We start from the raw sequence: 26,158 nt of genomic DNA on the forward strand, positions 1-26,158 counted from the left end.
ACAGTATCTAAGGAGCTGTGGGGACCATCATACAGTGTGTAGGGAGCTGTGGGGACCATCATACAGTGTATAGGGAAGTATGAGGACCATCATACAGTATTTAAGGAGCTGTGGGGACCATCATACAGTGCATAGTGAGCTGTGGGGACCATCATACAGAGCGTAGATAGCTGTGGGGACCATCATACAGTGCATAGGGAGCAGTGGGTTCCATCATGCAGAGCGTAGATAGCTGTGGGGACCATCATACAGAGCATAGAGAACTGTAGGGACCATTATGCAATGCATAGGGAGCTGTGGGGATCATCATACAGTGCATGGGGAAGCTGTGGGGATCATCATACAGTGTCTAGGGAGCTGTGGGGACCATCATACAGTATCTAAGGAGCTGTGGGGACCATCATACAGTGTGTAGGGAGTTATGGGGACCATCATACAGGGCATAGGGAGCTGTGGGGACCATTATGCAGTGCATACGGAGCTGTGGAGACCATCATACAGTGTATAAGGAGCCGTGGGGACCATCATATAGTGTATAAGGAGCCGTGGGGACCATCATACAGTGTGTAAGGAGCTGCGGGGACCATCATACAGTGCGTAGAGAGCTGTGGGGACCATCAGACAATGCATAGGGAGCTGTGGAGACCATCATACAGTGCCTAAGGAGCTGTGGGGGCCATCATACAGTGCATAAAGAGATGTGGGGACCATCATACAGTGCATAGGGAGCTGTGGAGACCATTATGCAGTGCATAGGGAGCTGCGGGGACCATCATACAGTACATAAGGAGCCGTGGGGACCATCATACAGTGTATAGGGAGCTGTGGAGACCATTATGCAGTGCATAGGGAGCTGTGGGGACCATTATGCAGTGCATAGGTAGCTGTGGGGAGCATCAGACTATGCATAGGGAGATGTGGGGACCATCATACAGGGCATAGGGATCTGTGGGGACCATTATGCAGTGCATAGGGAGCTGTGGGGACCATTATGCTGTGCATAGGGAGTTGTGGGGACCATCATACAGAGCGTAGGGAGCTGTGGGGACCATCATACAGTGTATAAGGAGCCGTGGGGACCATCATACAGTGTATAAGGAGCCGTGGGGACCATCATACAGTGCATAAGGAACTGTGGAGACCATCATACAGTGTATAAGGAGCTGTGTGGACCATCATACAGTGCGTAGAGAGCTGTGGGGACCATCAGACAATGCATAGGGAGCTGTGGAGACCATCATACAGTGCATAGGGAGCTGTGGGGACCATTATGCAGTGCGTAGGGAGCTGTGGGGACCATTATGCAGTGCGTAGGGAGCTGTGGGGACCATTATGCAGTGCATAGGGAGATGTGGGTACCATCATACAGTACATAAGGTGCTGTGGGGACCATCATACAGTGTATAAGGAGCCGTGGGGACCATCATACAGTGTATAATGAGCTGCGGGGACCATCATACAGTGCGTAGAGAGCTGTGGGGACCATCAGACAATGCATAGGGAGCTGTGGGGACCATCATACAGTGCATAGGGACATGTGGGGACCATTATGCAGTGTATAGGGAGCTGTGGGGACCATTATGCAGTGTATAGGGAGCTGTGGGGACCATTATGTAGTGCGTAGGGAGCTGTGGGGACCATTATGCAGTGCGTAGGAAGCTGTGGGGACCATTATGCAGTGCATAGGGAGCTGTGGGGACCATTATGCAGTGCATAGGGAGTTGTGGGGACCATCATACCGTGTATAAAGAGCCGTGGGGACCATCAGACAACGCATAGGTAGCTGTGGAGACCATCATACAGTGCCTAAGGAGCTGTGGGGACAATCATACAGTGCATAGGGAGATGTGGGGACCATCATACAGGGCATAGGGAACTGTGTGGACCATTATGCAGTGCATTGGGAGCTGTGGGGACCATCATACCAAGCATAGGGAGCTGCGGGGACCATCATACAGTACATAAGAAGCCATGGGGACCATCTTACAGTGTATAAGGAGCCGTTGGGGACCATCATTCAGTGCATAAGGAGCTGCGGGGACCATCATACAGTGCGTAGAGAGCTATGAGGACCATCATACAATGCATAGGGAGCTGTGGAGACCATCATACAATACATAGGGAGCTGTGAAGACCATCATACAGTGCATAGGGCACTGTGGGGACCATCATGCAGAGCGTAGGGCGCTGTGGGGACCATCATACAGAGCATAGGAAACTGTGGGGACCATCATACAGAGCATAGGGAGCTGTGGGGACCCTCATAGAGTATCTAAGGAGCTGTGGGGACCATCATACAGTGTGTAGGGAGCTGTGGGGACCATCATACAGTGTATAGGGAAGTATGAGGACCATCATACAGTATTTAAGGAGCTGTGGGGACCATCATACAGTGCATAGTGAGCTGTGGGGACCATCATACAGAGCGTAGATAGCTGTGGGGACCATCATACAGTGCATAAGGAGCTGTGGGTTCCATCATGCAGAGCGTAGATAGCTGTGGGGACCATCATACAGGGCATAGGGAGCTGTGGGGACCATCATACAGAGCATAGAGAACTGTAAGGACCATTATGCAATGCATAGGGAGCTGTGGGGATCATCATACAGTGCATGGGGGAGCTGTGGGGATCATGATACAGTGTCTAGGGAGCTATGGGGACCCTCATACAGTATCTAAGGAGCTGTGGTGACAATCATACAGTGTGTAGGAAGCTGTGGGGACCATCATACAGTGTCTAGGGAGCTGTGGGGACCATCGTACAGTATCTAAGGAGCTGTGGGGACCATCATACAGTGTGTAGGGAGTTATGGGGACCATCATAAAGGGCATAGGGAGCTGTGGGGACCATTATGCAGTGCATACGGAGCTGTGGAGACCATCATACAGTGTATAAGGAGCCGTGGGGACCATCATATAGTGTATAAGGAGCCGTGGGGACCATCATACAGTGTGTAAGGAGCTGCGGGGACCATCATACAGTGCGTAGAGAGCTGTGGGGACCATCAGACAATGCATAGGGAGCTGTGGAGACCATCATACAGTGCCTAAGGAGCTGTGGGGACCATCATACAGTGCATAAGGAGATGTGGGGACCATCATACAGTGCATAGGAAGCTGTGGGGACCATTATGCAGTGTATAGGGAGCTGTGGAGACCATTATGCAGTGCATAGGGAGTTGCGGGGACCATCATACAGTACATAAGGAGCCGTGGGGACCATCATACAGTGTATAGGGAGCTGTGGAGACCATTATGCAGTGCATAGGGAGCTGTGGGGACCATTATGCAGTGCATAGGGAGCTGTGGGGAGCATCAGACAATGCATAGGAAGATGTGGGGACCATCATACAGTGCATAGTGAGCTGTGGGGACCATCATACAGAGCGTAGATAGCTGTGGGGACCATCATACAGTGCATAGGGAGCAGTGGGTTCCATCATGCAGAGCGTAGATAGCTGTGGGGACCATCATACAGAGCATAGAGAACTGTAGGGACCATTATGCAATGCATAGGGAGCTGTGGGGATCATCATACAGTGCATGGGGAAGCTGTGGGGATCATCATACAGTGTCTAGGGAGCTGTGGGGACCATCATACAGTATCTAAGGAGCTGTGGGGACCATCATACAGTGTGTAGGGAGCTGTGGGGACCATCATACAGTGTATAGGGAAGTATGAGGACCATCATACAGTATTTAAGGAGCTGTGGGGACCATCATACAGTGCATAGTGAGCTGTGGGGACCATCATACAGAGCGTAGATAGCTGTGGGGACCATCATACAGTGCATAGGGAGCAGTGGGTTCCATCATGCAGAGCGTAGATAGCTGTGGGGACCATCATACAGAGCATAGAGAACTGTAGGGACCATTATGCAATGCATAGGGAGCTGTGGGGATCATCATACAGTGCATGGGGAAGCTGTGGGGATCATCATACAGTGTCTAGGGAGCTGTGGGGACCATCATACAGTATCTAAGGAGCTGTGGGGACCATCATACAGTGTGTAGGGAGCTGTGGGGACCATCATACAGTGTATAGGGAAGTATGAGGACCATCATACAGTATTTAAGGAGCTGTGGGGACCATCATACAGTGCATAGTGAGCTGTGGGGACCATCATACAGAGCGTAGATAGCTGTGGGGACCATCATACAGTGCATAGGGAGCAGTGGGTTCCATCATGCAGAGCGTAGATAGCTGTGGGGACCATCATACAGAGCATAGAGAACTGTAGGGACCATTATGCAATGCATAGGGAGCTGTGGGGATCATCATACAGTGCATGGGGAAGCTGTGGGGATCATCATACAGTGTCTAGGGAGCTGTGGGGACCATCATACAGTATCTAAGGAGCTGTGGGGACCATCATACAGTGTGTAGGGAGTTATGGGGACCATCATACAGGGCATAGGGAGCTGTGGGGACCATTATGCAGTGCATACGGAGCTGTGGAGACCATCATACAGTGTATAAGGAGCCGTGGGGACCATCATATAGTGTATAAGGAGCCGTGGGGACCATCATACAGTGTGTAAGGAGCTGCGGGGACCATCATACAGTGCGTAGAGAGCTGTGGGGACCATCAGACAATGCATAGGGAGCTGTGGAGACCATCATACAGTGCCTAAGGAGCTGTGGGGGCCATCATACAGTGCATAAAGAGATGTGGGGACCATCATACAGTGCATAGGGAGCTGTGGAGACCATTATGCAGTGCATAGGGAGCTGCGGGGACCATCATACAGTACATAAGGAGCCGTGGGGACCATCATACAGTGTATAGGGAGCTGTGGAGACCATTATGCAGTGCATAGGGAGCTGTGGGGACCATTATGCAGTGCATAGGTAGCTGTGGGGAGCATCAGACAATGCATAGGGAGATGTGGGGACCATCATACAGGGCATAGGGATCTGTGGGGACCATTATGCAGTGCATAGGGAGCTGTGGGGACCATTATGCTGTGCATAGGGAGTTGTGGGGACCATCATACAGAGCGTAGGGAGCTGTGGGGACCATCATACAGTGTATAAGGAGCCGTGGGGACCATCATACAGTGTATAAGGAGCCGTGGGGACCATCATACAGTGCATAAGGAACTGTGGAGACCATCATACAGTGTATAAGGAGCTGTGTGGACCATCATACAGTGCGTAGAGAGCTGTGGGGACCATCAGACAATGCATAGGGAGCTGTGGAGACCATCATACAGTGCATAGGGAGCTGTGGGGACCATTATGCAGTGCGTAGGGAGCTGTGGGGACCATTATGCAGTGCGTAGGGAGCTGTGGGGACCATTATGCAGTGCATAGGGAGATGTGGGTACCATCATACAGTACATAAGGTGCTGTGGGGACCATCATACAGTGTATAAGGAGCCGTGGGGACCATCATACAGTGTATAATGAGCTGCGGGGACCATCATACAGTGCGTAGAGAGCTGTGGGGACCATCAGACAATGCATAGGGAGCTGTGGGGACCATCATACAGTGCATAGGGACATGTGGGGACCATTATGCAGTGTATAGGGAGCTGTGGGGACCATTATGCAGTGTATAGGGAGCTGTGGGGACCATTATGTAGTGCGTAGGGAGCTGTGGGGACCATTATGCAGTGCGTAGGGAGCTGTGGGGACCATTATGCAGTGCATAGGGAGCTGTGGGGACCATTATGCAGTGCATAGGGAGTTGTGGGGACCATCATACCGTGTATAAAGAGCCGTGGGGACCATCAGACAACGCATAGGTAGCTGTGTAGACCATCATACAGTGCCTAAGGAGCTGTGGGGACAATCATACAGTGCATAGGGAGATGTGGGGACCATCATACAGGGCATAGGGAACTGTGTGGACCATTATGCAGTGCATTGGGAGCTGTGGGGACCATCATACCAAGCATAGGGAGCTGCGGGGACCATCATACAGTACATAAGAAGCCATGGGGACCATCTTACAGTGTATAAGGAGCCGTTGGGGACCATCATTCAGTGCATAAGGAGCTGCGGGGACCATCATACAGTGCGTAGAGAGCTATGAGGACCATCATACAATGCATAGGGAGCTGTGGAGACCATCATACAATACATAGGGAGCTGTGAAGACCATCATACAGTGCATAGGGCACTGTGGGGACCATCATGCAGAGCGTAGGGCGCTGTGGGGACCATCATACAGAGCATAGGAAACTGTGGGGACCATCATACAGAGCATAGGGAGCTGTGGGGACCCTCATAGAGTATCTAAGGAACTGTGGGGACCATCATACAGTGTGTAGGGAGCTGTGGGGACCATCATACAGTGTATAGGGAAGTATGAGGACCATCATACAGTATTTAAGGAGCTGTGGGGACCATCATACAGTGCATAGTGAGCTGTGGGGACCATCATACAGAGCGTAGATAGCTGTGGGGACCATCATACAGTGCATAAGGAGCTGTGGGTTCCATCATGCAGAGCGTAGATAGCTGTGGGGACCATCATACAGGGCATAGGGAGCTGTGGGGACCATCATACAGAGCATAGAGAACTGTAAGGACCATTATGCAATGCATAGGGAGCTGTGGGGATCATCATACAGTGCATGGGGGAGCTGTGGGGATCATGATACAGTGTCTAGGGAGCTATGGGGACCCTCATACAGTATCTAAGGAGCTGTGGTGACAATCATACAGTGTGTAGGAAGCTGTGGGGACCATCATACAGTGTCTAGGGAGCTGTGGGGACCATCGTACAGTATCTAAGGAGCTGTGGGGACCATCATACAGTGTGTAGGGAGTTATGGGGACCATCATAAAGGGCATAGGGAGCTGTGGGGACCATTATGCAGTGCATACGGAGCTGTGGAGACCATCATACAGTGTATAAGGAGCCGTGGGGACCATCATATAGTGTATAAGGAGCCGTGGGGACCATCATACAGTGTGTAAGGAGCTGCGGGGACCATCATACAGTGCGTAGAGAGCTGTGGGGACCATCAGACAATGCATAGGGAGCTGTGGAGACCATCATACAGTGCCTAAGGAGCTGTGGGGACCATCATACAGTGCATAAGGAGATGTGGGGACCATCATACAGTGCATAGGAAGCTGTGGGGACCATTATGCAGTGTATAGGGAGCTGTGGAGACCATTATGCAGTGCATAGGGAGTTGCGGGGACCATCATACAGTACATAAGGAGCCGTGGGGACCATCATACAGTGTATAGGGAGCTGTGGAGACCATTATGCAGTGCATAGGGAGCTGTGGGGACCATTATGCAGTGCATAGGGAGCTGTGGGGAGCATCAGACAATGCATAGGAAGATGTGGGGACCATCATACAGGGCATAGGGATCTGTGGGGACCATTATGCAGTGCATAGGGAGCTGTGGGGACCATTATGCAGTGCATAGGGAGCTGTGGGGACCATCATACAGAGCGTAGGGAGCTGTGGGGACCATCATACAGTGTATAAGGAGCCGTGGGGGCCATCATACAGTGTGTAAGGAGCCATGGGGACCATCATACAGTGTATAAGGAGCCGTGGGGACCATCATACAGTGCATAAGGAGCTGTGGAGACCATCATACAGTGTATAAGGAGCTGTGGGGACCATCATACAGTGCGTAGAGAGCTGTGGGGACCATCAAACAATGCATAGGGAGCTGTGGAGACCATCATACAGTGCCTAAGGAGCTGTGGGGACCATCATACAGTGCATAGGGAGATCTGGGGACCATCATACAGGGCATAGGGAGCTGTGGGGACCATTATGCAGTGCGTAGGGAGCTGTGGGGACCATTATGCAGTGCGTAGGGAGCTGTGGGGACCATTATGCAGTGCGTAGGGAGCTGTGGGGACCATTATGCAGTGCATAGGGAGCTGTGGGGACCATTATGCAGTGCATAGGGAGTTGTGGGGACCATCATACAGAGCGTAGGGAGCTGTGGGGACCATCATACAGTTCATAAGGAGCTGTGGGGACCATCATACAGTGTATAAGGAGCCGTGGGGACCATCATATAGTGTATAAGGAGCCGTGGGGACCATCATACATTGCATAAGGAGCTGCAGGGACCATCATACAGTGCGTAGAGAGCTGTGGGGACTATCAGACAATGCATAGGGAGCTGTGGAGACCATCATACAGTGCCTAAGGAGTTATGGGGACCATCATACAGTGCCTAAGGAGCTGTGGGGACCATCATACAGTACATAGGGAGATGTGGGGACCATTATACAGGGCATAGGGAGCTGTGGGGACCATTATGCAGTGCATAGGGAGCTGTGGGGACCATCATACAGTGCATAGGGAGCTGTGGGGACCATCATACAGTGCCTAAGAAGCTGTGGAGACCATCATACAGTGTCTAGGGAGCTGTGGGGACCATCATAAAGTGCTTGGGTAGCTGTGGGGACCATCATACAGTGTGTAGTGAGCTGTGGGACTATCATACAATATACAGGGTGCTATGGGGGCACTCAGGACATTATTTCTTTTAAATGGGTGCATCATCAGAAATTTCTTCTTTCACCACCCCGAAATCATCGTCCATAGACTTGAAGAAGAACTTTGTAGTTGGGTGTAGTTTGACTGTGGCTTTAAGGGGTCATTATTACTTAAAGGGGATACTCAACGGTATTTGTTGCTTGGAGGGAACACTTCAGATATTGAAACTTTCATAAGAGCATATCTGGCATTATTACTATGTAGCACAGTGGGGTCTTTACTACTTTCTATGGGACGCTATTATTTTTATAGGTCCCCTCTATCTGGCACACAGTCTTTGTAGCATTAATTGGTGGAGGGTAATCATAGTAATGACATAATTTTTGAAGTATTGAGGTTCCTATTCCACGTCGGAAGAGCAGGCAGCATGGGGAGGTTGTGCAGGGGGGGAATAGATGGGGACGGTGCTGGAAATGTGAGAAGTCAGATGGTCTTTGTACAGGGTGTTTTTTTATGTAGAGGCAATGGTCATATCATAATACTATGTACTCACTGTGTAGTGTTGATGGTAGAGGGCATTGTGTAGCGGGATTATTATTGCCTTGTATAGAAGTAATTTTGGGAATATTGGTCTTTCAGTTGTGTATTTTAGGTTAGCAACAATGGTGTACTGTAATTATATATGTATAGGTCCTCTTTTAAGTGGCGGGGAGGTTGTATGGGGAAACACCTACTTTGGGGCTTTGGCCCCTGATCTTTTAGGACCCTAGCAACATCCCGGCATACAAGGGATATCGGGGGGCACAAAGTGTTCTGGCCGTTTCCTTTGCAGTATGAAGCATTTTCCACACAGTATCCTTCCTCTGTAATATACTCCAGGACTGGTGAGGCGCACTGTCGCTCCCTATTTCTCCATAACTCGGCCTCAGCACTGCAGTGCTGATCAGCAGGTCTGCTTACTTGTTCTTCGGTTTCGCGCACTATGTCTTCCACTACTGGCGCCCTTGAACCCTTGCACTCGTGACTCCCACTAGTACATCATATTCAGTGCTGCTTTGGGGTCCATAACTCGGCGTCCAATCCAAGGACCCTTCTCTGTAAGGCCACTCTGTCTCATCGGTCCAAAAAAGTCGGGCGCACTTCATGGCCGCCTCATATAGAATGAATGGAGCAGCATTTTAGCATGCGGACCACCATTCCAATCTAAAGGGGATGAAGGTTCCTGTAGATTGGAGCTTGTTTTCATTGGACAACCCCTTTAATTTTTCACACCCTGTTTCTGCATTTCAGTCTATTTTTTGGTAAATATTCGATGACCTGGTGTCATTTGTGATGTGTTGTTCACCTGAGGTTGTATTGACCTCATTTTATAAATTCTAAGGACCAGACTTTTTTTTAATATATCCTGAATAGAACACAATAGAATTGTATGGAAAACATTATTGTGTTCTTCACAATTCAAGGCAACGTGTCCTTATGAGATCTTTTTCTTGAAGGTATATGGCCCTCAGGTTCTTTATCACCATGCAATCTGAAGAGCCAACTTAGACTAAGAGTGGCCACCACTGGGCATACACCATGGTGCAGCAAGGGCTAGCAATCTGTCCCTCCAATTGTGTGGGTACTTATTGCTTAGGGAATGTCAGTCCAATTCTTCTTTTTAAGAGGGTTCACTGTCTGTGCATCTCTGTGCCCGAAGAATATTAACCTGGTGTTACTGTATTACTGCTGCTCCAAGTGGCAAGCACATGGTTCTCTTAGAGACAGGACCCTTGTTTAAACCCAAGTAGACTTGAATTGGAAAGGCCACTGGTCTGGACCAGGACTCTGGTTGTGTCCGGTGATGGCGGCATGCACGGTTTCTATGGACGTGTCTGTGTGTAGTCAGAAAAGAATTTCAGTGGTGGCCTAATAACTGCAAGGAGCGACGGAGGTGTTGGAGAAAGGTAAACGAGTGGCTGCAGAACGGTTGGTAAATGTGGCCACTTCATGGGAATATTGGCCACTGATGACTGAGGCCTCCCTCCTGGTTTGGTCCTGGAGCCCCCCGGCCACTTGTTGAACATCTTTCCTGTTTTTTACTGTTACACAAGACCCTGTGTCTCCTGTATTCTGCGGCTGCGTCCCGTTCTTCAGTCTTCTTTCTGTAGCATGGTGTGTACGACGTCCTGGATACAATGTTACTGCTCCATCACAGACTGAACCCCAGAACAATTGTCATGGAATTTGGTACCAGAGTTCTCTCTGTGTATGGAGCCCCCATATTTTGTGATTACTCTTATCATTCTCACTGTGTAAGGTGAAATCCAGGAAAAAAACACACAAAGCAATATATATATATATAATTAATTTTTTTATTGAAATAGCAATAAGCAACATTGTAATGAAAATATTACTGGTCCTTTAAGAAATTAAACTATGGTCACAGTCACTCTCAGATTGGCCCCGGTGGAGACCACAAAACGAGCTGCGGTCATTGGGGACCACCTGAGAGTCATTGGGACCCAAAGATCCAGAAGAAGGCAAAGAAACCCCCCAAAAGAATTCTGATTCAGGGGGGAAAAAAATTCCTTCCTGACCCCATTTCTGGCGATCGGATATTTCCCTGGATCTGGTGTATCCTGCTGCATATTGCTGTATATAACATAGGCTTACGTCATGTGAACAATGGCTAAATAGCTGTTGGCTGAGAACTCGTCCTGTATGATAAAATCTGCGATGGAGGTTCCTAATACGGCTTCCAACGAAGATGTGACATCATCCAAATGTGTATAAGAACTAGCGAGTGATAAAGGAGACAATGGCTGGTAGGTAATAAGTCATTACCTGTCTGCCAATATCTTCTTCTGGAAGACTTCAAGATATCATGTATTACATATTACATATTATTCTGAAAGCGAACCATGTAATACCACATGTGTCCTGGAGAGGCCACTACGTCCAGCAAAACACAGCTGATTGCTGAGGGTGTTCACTGCCGGACCCCCGACTATCAACTGATCACCTGCAAGTCCTCATTTGGGGACAGGAGCTGTTCACACTTGGCATATTTTGTGATTCATGAGGGGAGGACAGTAGCCGGATATAGACTTTTTCTATAAAGTCAGATTAAAGGGGTTTTCAGGAATGTTTTTATGTAATATATAGGAGGTTCCCAGTGGTAGAGAAAACACACAGAGCTTTACTTTCTCCTGCTGCTCCAGCTCTGGATCTTCAGCGCTGCCTGTGGTCTATTGTGACTGGCTGCAGGGGTGATGGCTCAACTTCAGCACACATCATTGCTGCAGCCAATCACTGAGCTTAGAAGCTCTGTCAGCATGGCCCACTGAGCCAAGTGATTGGCTGCAGAGCTGCAGTCATGATGTCACCCTTGAAGCCAGTGACTAAAGATCAGCGGCAGCGGTGAAGTGCTGGAGCTGGAGCAGGAGGTAGTAAAGCTTCATCTCTTCTACTTAAGTGACGATTTATAGGATTTATATTTAAGTGATGAAAAATAATTTGCTTGTGTCGCCACTTTCCGAGATCTGAAAGCCGCGGCGTTTTCATGTTTCGGGAATGGGGCTGCGTGAGGGCTAGTTTTTTGCACCACAGACTGATGGTTATATTGATATCATTTTGGGGTATATACAATGTTTTGATTGTCTGTTATTATATATTTTTTTCTTGTTGCAACGACTGAAAATCTGTAATTCTGGCATTTTATGTAATGTTCTAGTTACGCCGTTTACTAAATGGATTAATTTATTTTATATTTTGATGGATCTGACTTTTACAAACGCAGCGATACCAAATATGTGTATTTTTTAAAGTTTTATATTTCTTAATTTTTAATGGGGGGAAAACTGGGATGATTTGAACTTTTATACTTTTTTCATTTTTTTTTACTTTTCACTGTATTTGTTCGTCTCTTTAGGGGGCTTGAACCTGCGATCATCTGATTGCTTGTGCTATATACAGCATTGCTATAGATAGCAGAAATCACGGTCTCCTATGAACACTAGCAACAGGCTGGCTGTCACAGGAATACAGTGATGACAGACACAGGGATCTTCAGTGATCAAGTCACGGGTGCGCCAATGAAGAGATGGAATGGTGCACCCCCTGCTGGCGCACATTAAATGCCGCTATCACAGACTGATAGCAAGATTTAATAGGCTAACTGTCGTGGGCAGAGCTCCGCTCAACCTGCGACTGTTAGAGGCATATGATTGCTGAATAACACAGCCATCATCTGCCGAGAAAGATGCAGACTCGGCGTGTGAGCCTGCAAGAAATGCGGGGAGCAGAATTATGACGGATATAGTCCTTCATAAGTTAAGATGCATTTCTTGGTTAAAGAGTGACGTCCTATAGACCAGAAGCAGCGTCCTATCAAGTATGCTTATCATGTGTCTGGCACCTGCCGGAGCAGATTTCAGCTGATCGTGGGGGTGCCCGGTGTCAGACCCTCCGATCTCATACTGATCAGCTATCTTACAGATAGGTCATCAATTCTTAAGTCCCAAATAACCCTTTAAGGGGACTGGGAATGAAATCACCACCAAGGCACCAACAGAATAATAAATATGTCCTTGTATAAACTGTTGGTTCATTATAAGCTCATTGTCTACACAATGCAGAAATGAAAGATTTATACAGGGGCATCTTTATAAACTCATTACACAGTGGTATTTCACAATGGTGGTGGTTTAGGGGCCTGAAATGAAGTGATGGGTTACCTTTAATACATCCATGAACATTCACACACATACACACTCACCTCAACACACACAAATACACACCTCTATACACATACAATAAACACACGTGCACACACCCCTTCAGTGCTGCAGTGCTCGGTACACAAACACACAGACCAGGGACACACAAACCATCACACAGCCACCCCGTTATTGATGGGGTCACAGACACACACATCTTCAGTGCTGGAGTCACAGACACACATCCCTTTGGTGCTGAGGTCACACAAACAGACACACACCTTCAGTGCTGGAGCCACACACACAGCCCTTCAGTGCTGCATTTCAGGGGATATGTACACGTGTGCCAAACACACGTGCACACACCCCTTCAGTGTTGCAGTGATGAGGAAACAAGCACACACCCCATTAGTGCAGGGACACGCAAACCATCACACAGCCTCCCCGTTATTGATGGGGCCATAGAGACACAGCCCTTCATTGCTGGGGTCACAGACACACATCCCTTTGGTGCTGAGGTCACACAAACAGACACAGACACACACCTTCAGTGCTGGAGCCACACACACAGCCCTTCATTGCTGCATTTCAGGGAACAAGTACACGTGTGCCAAACACACGTGCATACACCCCTTCAGTGTTGCAGTGATGAGGAAACAAGCACACACCCCATTAGTGCAGGGACACGCAAACCATCACACAGCCTCCTCGTTATTGATGGGGCCATAGAGACACACATCTTTATTGCTGGGGTCACAGACACACATCCCTTTGGTGCTGAGGTCACACAAACTGACACACACCTTCAGTGCTGGGGCCACACACACAGCCCTTCAGTGCTGCATTTCAGGGGACATGTACACATGTGCCAAACACACGTGCACTCACCCCTTCAGTGCTGCAGTGTTGAGGACACAAACACACACCCCATTACTGCAGGGACACACAAACCTTCACACAACCACCCCTTTATTGATGGGGCCATAGAGACACAGCCCTTCATTGCTGGGGTCACAGACACACATCCCTTTGGTGCTGAGGTCACACAAACAAACACAGACACTCACCTTCAGTGCTGGAGCCACACACACAGCCCTTCAGTGCTGCATTTCAGGGCACATGTACACGTGTGCCAAACACGAGAGCACAAACCCCTTCAGTGCTGCAGTGTTGAGGACACAAACACACACCCCATTAGTGCAGGAACACACAAACCATCACACAGCCTCCCCTATATTGATGGGGCCATAGAGACACACATCTTTACTGCTGGGGTCACAGACACACATCCCTTTGGTGCTGAGGTCACACAAACAGACACAGACACACACCTTCAGTAGTGGGGCCACACACACAGCCCTTCAGTGCTGCATTTCAGGGGAAATGTACACGTGTGCCAAACACATGTGCACACACCCCTTCAGTGCTGCAGTGTTGAGGACACAAACACACACCCCATTAGTGCAGGGACACACAAACCATCACACATCCACCCCTTTATTGATGTGGTCACAGAGACACTCTTTTATTTCTAGGGTCACAGACACACATCCCTTTGGTGCTGAGGTCACACAAACAGACACAGACACACACTTTCAGTGCTGGGGCCACACACACAGCCCTTCAGTGCTGCATTTCTGGAGACATGTACATGTGTGCCAAACACACGTGCACACACCCCTTCAGTGCTGCAGTGTTGAGGACACAAACACACACCCCATTAGTGCAGGGACACACAAACCATCACACAGCCACCCCTTTATTGATGGGGCCATAGAGACACAGCCTTTCATTGCTGGGGTCACAGACACACATCCCTTTGGTGCTGAGGTCACACAAACAGACACAGACACACACCTTCAGTGCTGAGGCCACACACACAGCCCTTCAGTGCTGCATTTAAGGGGACATGTACACGTGTACCAAACACACGTGTACACACCCCTTCAGTGTTGCAGTGTTGAGGACACAAACACACACCCCATTAGTGCAGGGACACGCAAACCATCACACAGCCTCCCCGATATTGATGGGGCCATAGAGACACACATCTTTACTGCTGGGGTCACAGACACACATCCCTTTGGTGCTGAGGTCACACAAACAGACACAGACACACACCTTCAGTGCTGGGGCCACACACACAGCCCTTCAGCGCTGCATTTCATGAGACATGTACACTTGTGCCAAACACACGTACACACACCCCTTCAGTGCTGCAGTGCTGAGGACACAAACACCCACCCCATTAGTGCAGGGACACACAAACCATCACACAACCACCCCTTTATTGATGGGGCCATAGAGACACACCCCTTCATTGCTGGGGTCACAGACACACATCCCTTTGGTGCTGACGTCACACAAACAGACACACACCTTCAGTGCTGGGGCCACACACACACCCCTTCAGTGCTGCATTTCAGGGGACATGTACACGTGTGCCAAACACACGTGCACACACCCCTTCAGTGCTGCAGTGTTGAGGACACAAACACACACCCCATTAGTGCAGGTACACGAAAACCATCACACATCCACCCCTTTATTGATGGGGTCACATAGACACCCCTTCATTTCTGGGGTCACAGACACACATCCCTTTGGTGCTGAGGTCACACAAACAGACACAGACACACGTCTTCAGTGCTTGGGCCACACACACAGCCCTTCAGTGCTGCATTTCAGGGGACATGTACACGTGTGCCAAATACACGTGCACACACCCCTTCAGTGTTGCAGTGATGAGGAAACAAGCACACACCCCATTAGTGCAGGGACACGCAAACCATCACACAGCCTCCCCGTTATTGATGGGGCCATAGAGACACACATCTTTATTGCCGGGGTCACAGACACACATCCCTTTGGTGCTGAGGTCACACAAACAGACACAGACACACACCTTCAGTGCTGGAGCCACACACACAGCTCTTCAGTGCTGCATTTCAGGGGACATGTACACTTGTGCCAAACACACGTGCACACACCCCTTCAGTGCTGCAGTGTTGAGGACACAAACACACACCCCATTAGTGCAGGGACACACAAAGCATCACACAACCACCACTTTTATTGATGGGGCCATAGAGACACACCCCTTCATTGCTGGGGTCACAGACACACATCCCTTTGGTGCTGAGGTCACACAAACAGACACAGACACACACCTTCAGTGCTGGAGCCACACACACAGCTCTTCAGTGCTGCATTTCAGGGGACATGTACACGTGTGCCAAACACATGTGCACACACCCCTTCAGTGTTGCAGTGATGAGTAAACAAGCACACACCCCATTAGTGCAGGGACACGCAGACCATCAGACAGCCTCCCCGTTATTGATGGGGCCATAGAGACACACATCTTTATTGCTGGGGTCACAGACACACATCCCTTTGGTGCTGAGGTCACACAAACAGACACAGACACACACCTTTAGTGCTGGGGCCACACACACAGCCCTTCAGTGCTGCATTTCAGGGGACATGTAGACGTGTGCAAAACACACGTGCACACACCCCTTCAGTGTTGCAGCGATGAGGAAACAAGCACACACCCCATTAGTGCAGGGACACGCAAACCATCACACAGCCTCCCCGTAATTGATGGGGCCATAGAGACACACATCTTTATTGCTGGGGTCACAGACACACATCCCTTTGGTGCTGAGGTCACACAAACAGACACAGACACACACCTTCAGTGCTGGGGCCACACACATAGCCCTTCAGTGCTGCATTTCAGGGGACATGTACATGTGTGCCAAACACACGTGCACACACCCCTTCAGTGCTGCAGTGTTGAGGACACAAACACACACCCCATTAGTGCAGGGACACACAAACCATCACACAATCATCCCTTTTATTGATGGGGCCATAGAAACACACCCCTTCATTGCTGGGGTCACAGACACACATCCCTTTGGTGCTGAGGTCACACAAACAGACACAGACACACACCTTCAGTGCTGGGGCCACACACACAGCCCTTCAGTGCTGCATTTCATGGGACATGTACATGTGTGCCAAACACACGTTCACACACCCCTTCTGTGCTGCAGTGTTGAGGAAACAAGCACACACCCCATTAGTGCAGGGACACGCAAACCATCACACATTCACCCCTTTATTGATGGGGTCACAGAGACACCCCTTCATTTCTGGGATCACAGACACACATCCCTTTGGTGCTGAGGTCACACAGACACACACTTTCAGTGCTGGGGCCACACACACAGCCCTTCAGTGTTGCATTTCTGGAGACATGTACATGTGTGCCAAACACACGTGCACACACCCCTTCAGTGCTGCAGTGTTGAGGACACAAACACACACCCCATTAGTGCAGGGACACACAAACCATCACACAACCACCCCTTTTATTGATGGGGCCATAGAGACACACCCCTTCATTGCTGGGGTCACAGACACACATCCCTTTGGTGCTGAGGTCACACAAACAGACACAGACACACACCTTCAGTGCTGGAGCCACACACACAGCTCTTCAGTGCTGCATTTCAGGGGACATGTACACGTGTGCCAAACACACGTGCACACACCCCTTCAGTGTTGCAGCGATGAGGAAACAAGCACACACCCCATTAGTGCAGGGACACGCAAACCATCACACAGCCTCCCCGTAATTGATGGGGCCATAGAGACACACATCTTTATTGCTGGGGTCACAGACACACATCCCTTTGGTGCTGAGGTCACACAAACAGACACAGACACACACCTTCAGTGCTGGGGCCACACACACAGCCCTTCAGTGCTGCATTTCATGGGACATGTACATGTGTGCCAAACACACGTTCACACACCCCTTCTGTGCTGCAGTGTTGAGGACACAAACACACACCCCATTAGTGCAGGGACACACAGACCATCACACAACCACCCCTTTTATTGATTGGGCCATAGAGACACACCCCTTCATTGCTGGGGTCACAGACACACATCCCTTTGGTGCTGAGGTCACACAAACAGACACAGACACACACCTTCAGTGCTGGGGCCACACACACAGCCCTTCAGTGCTGCATTTCTGGAGACATGTACACGTGTGCCAAACACACGTGCACACACCCCTTCAGTGCTGCAGTGTTGAGGAAACAAGCACACACCCCATTAGTGCAGGGACACGCAAACCATCACACAGCCACCCCGTTATTGATGGGGTCACAGACACACACATCTTCAGTGCTGGGGTCACAGGCACACATCCCTTTGGTGCTGAGGTCACGCAAACAGACACAGACACACATCTTCAGTGCTGGGGCCACACACACAGCCCTTCAGTGCTGCATTTCAGGGGAAATGTACACGTGTGCCAAACACACGTGCACACACCCCTTCAGTGCTGCAGTGTTGAGGACACAAACACACACCCCATTAGTGCAGGGACACGCAAAACATCACACATCCACCCCTTTATTGATGGGGTCACAGAGACACCCCTTCATTTCTGGGGTCACAGACATACATCCCTTTGGTGCTGAGGTCACACAAACAGACACAGACACACACTTTCAGTGCTGGGGCTACACACACAGCCCTTCAGTGCTGCATTTCTGGAGACATGTACATGTGTGCCAAGCACACTTGCACACACCCCTTCAGTGCTGCAGTGTTGAGGACACAAACACACACCCCATTAGTGCAGGGACACACAAACCATCACACAGCCACCCCTTTATTGATGGGGCCATAGAGACACAGCCCTTCATTGCTGGGGTCACAGACACACATCCCTTTGGTGCTGAGGTCACACAAACAGACACAGACACACACCTTCAGTGCTGGAGCCACACACACAGCCCTTCAGTGCTGCATTTCAGGGGACATGTACACGTGTGCCAGACACACGTGCACACACCCCTTCAGTGTTGCAGTGGTGAGGAAACAAGCACACACCCCATTAGTGCAGGGACACGCAAACCATCACACAGCTTCCCCGTTATTGATGGGGCTATATAGACACACATCTTTATTGCTGGGATCACAGACACACATCCCTTTTGTGCTGAGGTCACACAAACAGACACAGACACACACCTTCAGTGCTGGAGCCACACACACAGCCCTTCAGTGCTGCATTTCAGAGGATATGTACACGTGTGCCAAACACACGTGCACACACCCCTTCAGTGTTGAGGAAACAAGCACACACCCCATTAGTGCAGGGACATGCAAACCATCACACAGCCACCCCGTTATTGATGGGGTCACAGAGACACCCCTTCATTTCTGGGATCACAGACAGACATCCCTTTGGTGCTGAGGTCACACAAACAGACACAGACACACACTTTCAGTGCTGGGGCCACACACACAGCCCTTCAGTGCTGCATTTCTGGAGACATGTACATGTGCCAAACAGACGTGCACACACCCCTTCAGTGCTGCAGTGTTGAGGACACAAACACACACCCCATTAGTGCAGGGACACACAAACCATCACACATTCACCCCTTTTATTGATGGGGTCACAGGCACACATCCCTTTATTGGTGGGGTCACAGACACACATCCCTTTATTGGTGGGGTCACAGACACACATCCCTTTATTGGTGGGGTGACAGACACACATCCTTTTAGTGCTGGAGTCACAGACACACTTCCCTTTAGATCTGGGGTCACACAAACCTTCAATGCTGTGCCTACACACACACTCACATGCACGCACACCTACCTTCTTGCTGAATCCCAAAAAGTCTTCTCAGTTGATAATTGCCGGACGTATGATAGTTACTCCACAGATCTCAGAACAGCCTTGAGGAAGGTCAGGAAGAAAGAAAACAATGCAGCTAATAATCATCTGGAAATATCATGGGGATGAGGACACAGTCCATACAGCACACACTGCAGATCTCTTCCTGATCTTACTCTGCTGTTTGTGCTGTGACACAATGCTGTGCAGCCAGTCCTCCTCCCTTTCCGAAGTGACCCGATCCCCAGCTTTCAGTGATGAGCTACTTACCTGGACTGGTCCTCTTCAAGCTGTGACACAAGATGGCTCAGGAATAGAACTTTGTACATTCTGTAGCAGTTATGATGTCATGTGAGGTCTATGATGTCATGTTCTCGGTGCTGTCATGTGCTTTGTGATGTCATCATAACGGACACTGCTGTTTTATGTATCAAGTTTACACTTCAGGAAATAAATTACTAAACAAAAAAGTCACAGACTGCAAATATCCCACAGCCCCATGTTATAATTCATGACATCTATTTAAATGAACCTTTATTTTAATCCATATAACCTACTGCTATATGAAAAAAAACTCGAGACCTGAACTAGAATTTAAATTGTCGTGCATGCAGCATGTAAGAGCATGTTCACACATGGCCACTAACCAGAAAAAAACTAAGACAGAAATACAATACTCAAACACCCTGCAGTAAATAAATAAATTGCAATAGTGCATGAAAATAATAAAGCGTACTTAGTTAACATAATTTTGATCTAAATAATGCGAAAGCCATCCCGCCTCGTAATGGTGACCCTTATGGGACAGTCCTAACTCTAATATTTAAAACTTTACCGTTATTTGTGTATTGTGTTTCTGTCTTTGTCTTCTACTGCTATGTGAGTTACAGGATAACACTGGACTAAAATCACTGACTGCGGTGGAATCCCCAATAAAATGTACATTTTATTTCCTTAAATAACATTTTCCTATACACACCTTACCTAATAATCGTGACATTTTGTGGAGCGTGCCAAATATTACCCTCCATTTAAAGTCTGCCAGCTGTGTTTTGTTGAACCTATTCACACTTGGTCGCAGACCAATACCACACTACAAGACCAGTGCCTAAAACCTGCTTCCCGGCCTCTGTGCTTAGGGCACGCGCGCGCGCGCTCTCCCTCTCTTAAAGGGGCCGCGCGCACCGTCCTAAGGAGTCCCCGGCCAATGGCCGGAGGACCTCACCATATATAAGGCACCTCCTCCAAAATGGAGGTGCCCGAGCAATGTTGTTGCAAAGCCTTTCAACTCTGCTTCAGCCCTCAGGTCCCGTTACCAGATACCTGCCAGTTACCTGCCAGATCTCTGCTTGATACCTACCTGATTCCTGTCTATCTGCTTGCATTCCTGCGGTCCGACAGTCTGCCTTCCAACACCTGTCAGTCTGTCTATGGATCTGCCCGCCCGCTCACCTGGGAGCGCTCACCTGCTACCTGCCTGCTAGCCTACCTGGAGGCTCTGCCGTCACTTGCCGTGACCACCTGCCTGTCCAGAGACTCCTGCCCGCTCACCTGGGAGCGCTCACCTGCTGCCTGCCTGCTAGCCTACCTGGAGGCTCTGCCGTCACTTGCCGTGACCACCTGCCTGTCCAGAGACTCTTGCCCGCTCACCTGGGAGCGCTCACCTGCTACCTGCCTGCTAGCCTCTCTAGAGACTCTTATCCTGCTGTCACTTGCAGTGACCACCTGCCTGTCTAGAGACTCTTACCCTGCTGTCACTTGCCGTGACCATCCGCCTGTCAAGAGACTGTCCCCGTCACTTGCCGTGACCTCCTGCCCTTCTACCCAGAGACTGTCCCTGTCACTTGCCGTGACTACCTGCCCGCCTTCCCTGGGAGCCACCCGCTTCCTTACAATTACTGCCCCTTTGTATAGTTGCTCTGCGGTTCCACCTCCCAGACCCGTTACACTGTCAATCTCTGACAGCGGCATTTAACAGCGCCGCGCCGGAAGCGCGTCACTTACCCCGCCCATCTGTGACCCCATCACGTAATCGCGGGTCACTGATGGGTGGGCATGACAACCCTGGGTCTGCAGCAGACCCCAGTGATTGTCATGTACTGACTCTATGAGCGCCACCTAGTGGTCGGCGCTCATAGCACAGGAGCATTTCTGCTACATAGAGCTGATCTGCTCATCCCCTGTATGTAGCAGAGGTGATTGGACAGTTGCTGCTTCCAGCCTCCTAATGAGACTATAGAAGCAAGCAAAAAGTGTAAAAAAAAAAAAATGTTTTTAAAAATATTAAAAAAAATTAAAAATATATAAAAGTTTAAATCACCCCCCTTTCGCCCCATTCCAAATAAAATTCTAAAAATACCACCCACATACACATATTTGGTATTGCCGTGCTCAGAATCGCCCGATCTATCAATATAAAACAATTATTAATCCTATCGGTAAACGGCGTAACGAGAAAAAAAATTCTAAACGCCAGAATTTACGTTTTTTGGTCGCCGCAATATTGCAATAAAATGCAATAACGGGCGATCAAAACATCGGATCTACCCCAAAATGGTATCAATAAAAACTTCAGCTCGGCGTGCAAAAAATAAACCCGGCCCCAGATCCCAAAAATGGAGACGCTACGGGTCTTGTAAAATGGTTCCATTTTATTTTTTAATTATGGCACTTTGCAAAGCACTTCATTAGTTTCTTTGGCGTCATATCCGTAAAATGATGATATTAAAGTGGTCTCCAGACCCTGCTTTTCCCCAGTGCAGGAGCGTTGCTGGGGTCCTAAGAGATCAGGGACCCCAGCCCCAAAGTACATGTTTCCCCATATAACCTCCCTGTCACTTGAAAGAGGATTTATACATATATAATTACAGTACACCACTGTTACTAATCTAAAATACACTATACAAAGTCCAATATTACCAAAATTACTACTATACAAGGCCAAAATGATCCTGCTACACAATGTCCTCTACCATCACCACCACACAGTGAGTCCATATATGAAGGAAAACCCCGCAGGGTAAAAGACCATCAAAGGAGTCCAGGGAGTATAAAATCTATCATATTTATTCAGCAATAGAAGAATAGGATGATGGGGGAAGAGACGCAACACATATGTGATTGTTAGACATGTAAGCAAAAAAAAGCAAGGCACGCAAGGAAGGGGCCATTCCAGGTATAATGGCTGTCTATAGTATCATCATGGGTATACTAAAATATCCCAAAATAGACACCGCATATATTCCACTGGGGGCAACAGTCATCATATGCAGGTGCATCTCACTAAATTACAATATCATCAAAAAGTTAATTTATTGGAGTTCTTCAATACAAAAAGTGAAACTCCTATATTATATAGAGTCATTATAGACAGAGAGATCTATTTCAAGTGTTTATTTCTGTTAATGTTGACGATTATGGCTTACAGCCAATGAAAACACAAAAGTCATTATCTCAGTAAATTAGAATAATTAACAAAAAACACCTGCAACGGCTTCCTAAGTGTTTAAAAATATCCCATAGTCTGTTTCAGTAGGCTCCACAATCATGGGGAAGACTGCTGACTTTACAAATGCCAAGAAGGCAGTCATTGACACCATCCACAAGGTCCCAGAGTTCCAATTTTCCTTTGGAAATCAAGGTCCCAGAGTCTGGAGGAAGAGTGGAGAGGCCACAGTCCAAGCTGCTTGAGGTCTAGTGTGAAGTTTCCACTATCAGTGATGGTTTGGGGAGCCATGTCATCTGCTGGTGTAGGTCCACTGTGTTTTATCAAGACCAAAGTCAGCGCAGCCGTCTACCAGGACATTTTACAGCACTTCATGCTTCCCTCTGCCGGCAAGCTTTTTGGAGATGGAAATTTCATTCTCCAGCAGGACTTGGCCCCTGTCCACACTGCTAAAAGTACCAATACCTGGTTTAAAGACAACAGCATCACTCTGCTTAATTGGCCAGCAAATTCACCTGAACTTAACCCCATAGAGAAACTATGGGGTATTGTCAAGAGGAAGATGAGACACCAGACCCAACAATGCTGTTGAGCTGAAGGCTGCTATCAAAGCCACCTGGGCTTCCATAACACCTCAGCAGTGCCACAGGCTGATCGCCTCCATGCCACGCCGCACTATGCAGTAATTGATGCAAAAGGAGCCCTGACCAAGTATTGAGTGCATTTACTGAACATACATTTCAGTAGGCCAACATTTCATATTTTAAAAACATTTTTCAAGCTGATGTTATAAAGTATTCTAATTTACTGAGATAATGACTTTTGTGATTTCATTGGCTGTAAGCCATAATCAGTGGCGTACCGCCAATGGTGGCAGGCCACACCACTGCTATGGGGCCTGTGAGCCTCGGGGGAGCGAGGAGGATAGGTGAGTATTGGGGGGGTGGGAGGTTACGGCGGCGGAGGAGCGGGCACACGCAGTAGCGGCTGCTGTAGCTACCACGTGTGCCTGCTGCTAAAGGGACATGAATATTCCCTCTTCTCCACTTCCATGGGCGTGGAGAAGAGGGAATATTCATTCTCTTTAGTAGCGGGCACGGAGCAGCGCTGAGCCGTGGCTCCTGCTTACAGTGCCCGCTACTAAAGAGAATGCATATTCACGCTTGTCAACGCTCATAGTCCCGGCGTGGAGAGGAGTGAATATGCTGGCAGCAGCAGCAGCTCACCTAGGCAACTGAGAGCGCGCGCTGCTCAGATACCAACATGAGCTGCTGGCAGACAGAAGACAGCAGCTCTGGAGCAGAGGTGAGGAAGGAAGGTGAGTATAAGTGTTTATTTTTTGTGTGTGCAGTGATGGGGCCACACATACCAGGATTGGGGAGTGAGGAGGCCATACATACCAAGATTGGGGGATGAGGGGGCTATGCATACCAGGATTGGGGGATGAGGGGGCCATGCATACCAGGATTGGGGGGATGAGGAGGCCACACATACCATTCCTGACCCCATTTCTGGCGATTGGATATTTCCCTGGATCTCGTGTATCCTGCTGCATATTGCTGTATATAACATAGGCTTACGTCATGTGAACAATGGCCAAATAGCTGATGGCTGAGAACTCGTCCTGTATGATAAAATCTGCGATGGAGGTTCCTAATACGGCTTCCAACGAAGATGTGACATCATCCAAATGTGTATAAGAACTAGCGAGTGATAAAGGAGACAATGGCTGGTAGGTAATAAGTCATTACCTGTCTGCCAATATCTTCTTCTGGAAGACTTCAAGATATCATGTATTACATATTACATATTATTCTGAAAGAGCACCATGTAATACCACATGTGTCCTGGAGAGGCCACTACGTCCAGCAAAACACAGCTGATTGCTGAGGGTGTTCACTGCCAGACCCCCGACTATCAACTGATCGCCTGCAAGTCCTCATTTGGGGACAGGAGTTGTTCACACTTGGCATATTTTGTGATTCATGAGGGGAGGACAGTAGCCGGATATAGACTTTTTCTATAAAGTCAGATTAAAGGGGTTTTCAGGAATGTTTTTATGTAATATATAGGAGGTTCCCAGTGGTAGAGAAAACACACAGAGCGTACTCAACTCAATACTTTTTCCCAGTTTTTTTGTGGTAAAATTAGGGGCCTCGGCTTATACTCGGCTCGTCTTATTTAAAACATACAGTATTTTAAAATCAGTGAGTACGTGGTGCCCATAATACTGCAGGACTGTGTGGTGCATTATACTATATGGGGGCTGCATTTTACCCTTTGGGATGTGAAATATACTGTATGGAGGACTATGGTGAGTGCATTATATTCTATCGAGGACCATGGGAAGTTCATTATACTATATGGAGGATTATGGGGTATGCATTATACTATATGGAGGATTATGGGGTGTGCATTATACTATATGGAGGATTTTGGAGGGTGCATTATACTATATGGAGGATTATGGGTGGCATATTATACTATATGGAAGTCTATGTGGGGCCATTATGATATTTTGAGGGCTATGTGGGGGGCCGTTATACTGTATGAAAGCAATTATACGGTGTGAAGGTTTGTGTGGGGTCCATCATACTGTTTGGAGGGCTGTGTGGGGTCCATCATACTGTATGGAGGGTTGTGTGGGGCCATTATACTGTTTGGAGGGCTAGTGTGGGCCATTATACTGTATGTAGGCCCATTATACTGTATGTAGGCCCATTATACTGTTTGAAGGGCTGTGTGGGGCCATTATACTGTTTGGAGGGCTAGTGTGGGCCATTATACTGTATGTAGGCCCATTATACTGTATGGAGGGCTGTGTGGGGCCATTATACTGTTTGAAGGGCTGTGTGGGGCCA

Source organism: Phyllobates terribilis, unplaced genomic scaffold (assembly GCF_046119375.1).
Source record: "Phyllobates terribilis strain yellow unplaced genomic scaffold, ASM4611937v1 Scaffold_29__1_contigs__length_15306474, whole genome shotgun sequence".
Lineage (NCBI taxonomy): Eukaryota > Metazoa > Chordata > Amphibia > Anura > Dendrobatidae > Phyllobates > Phyllobates terribilis.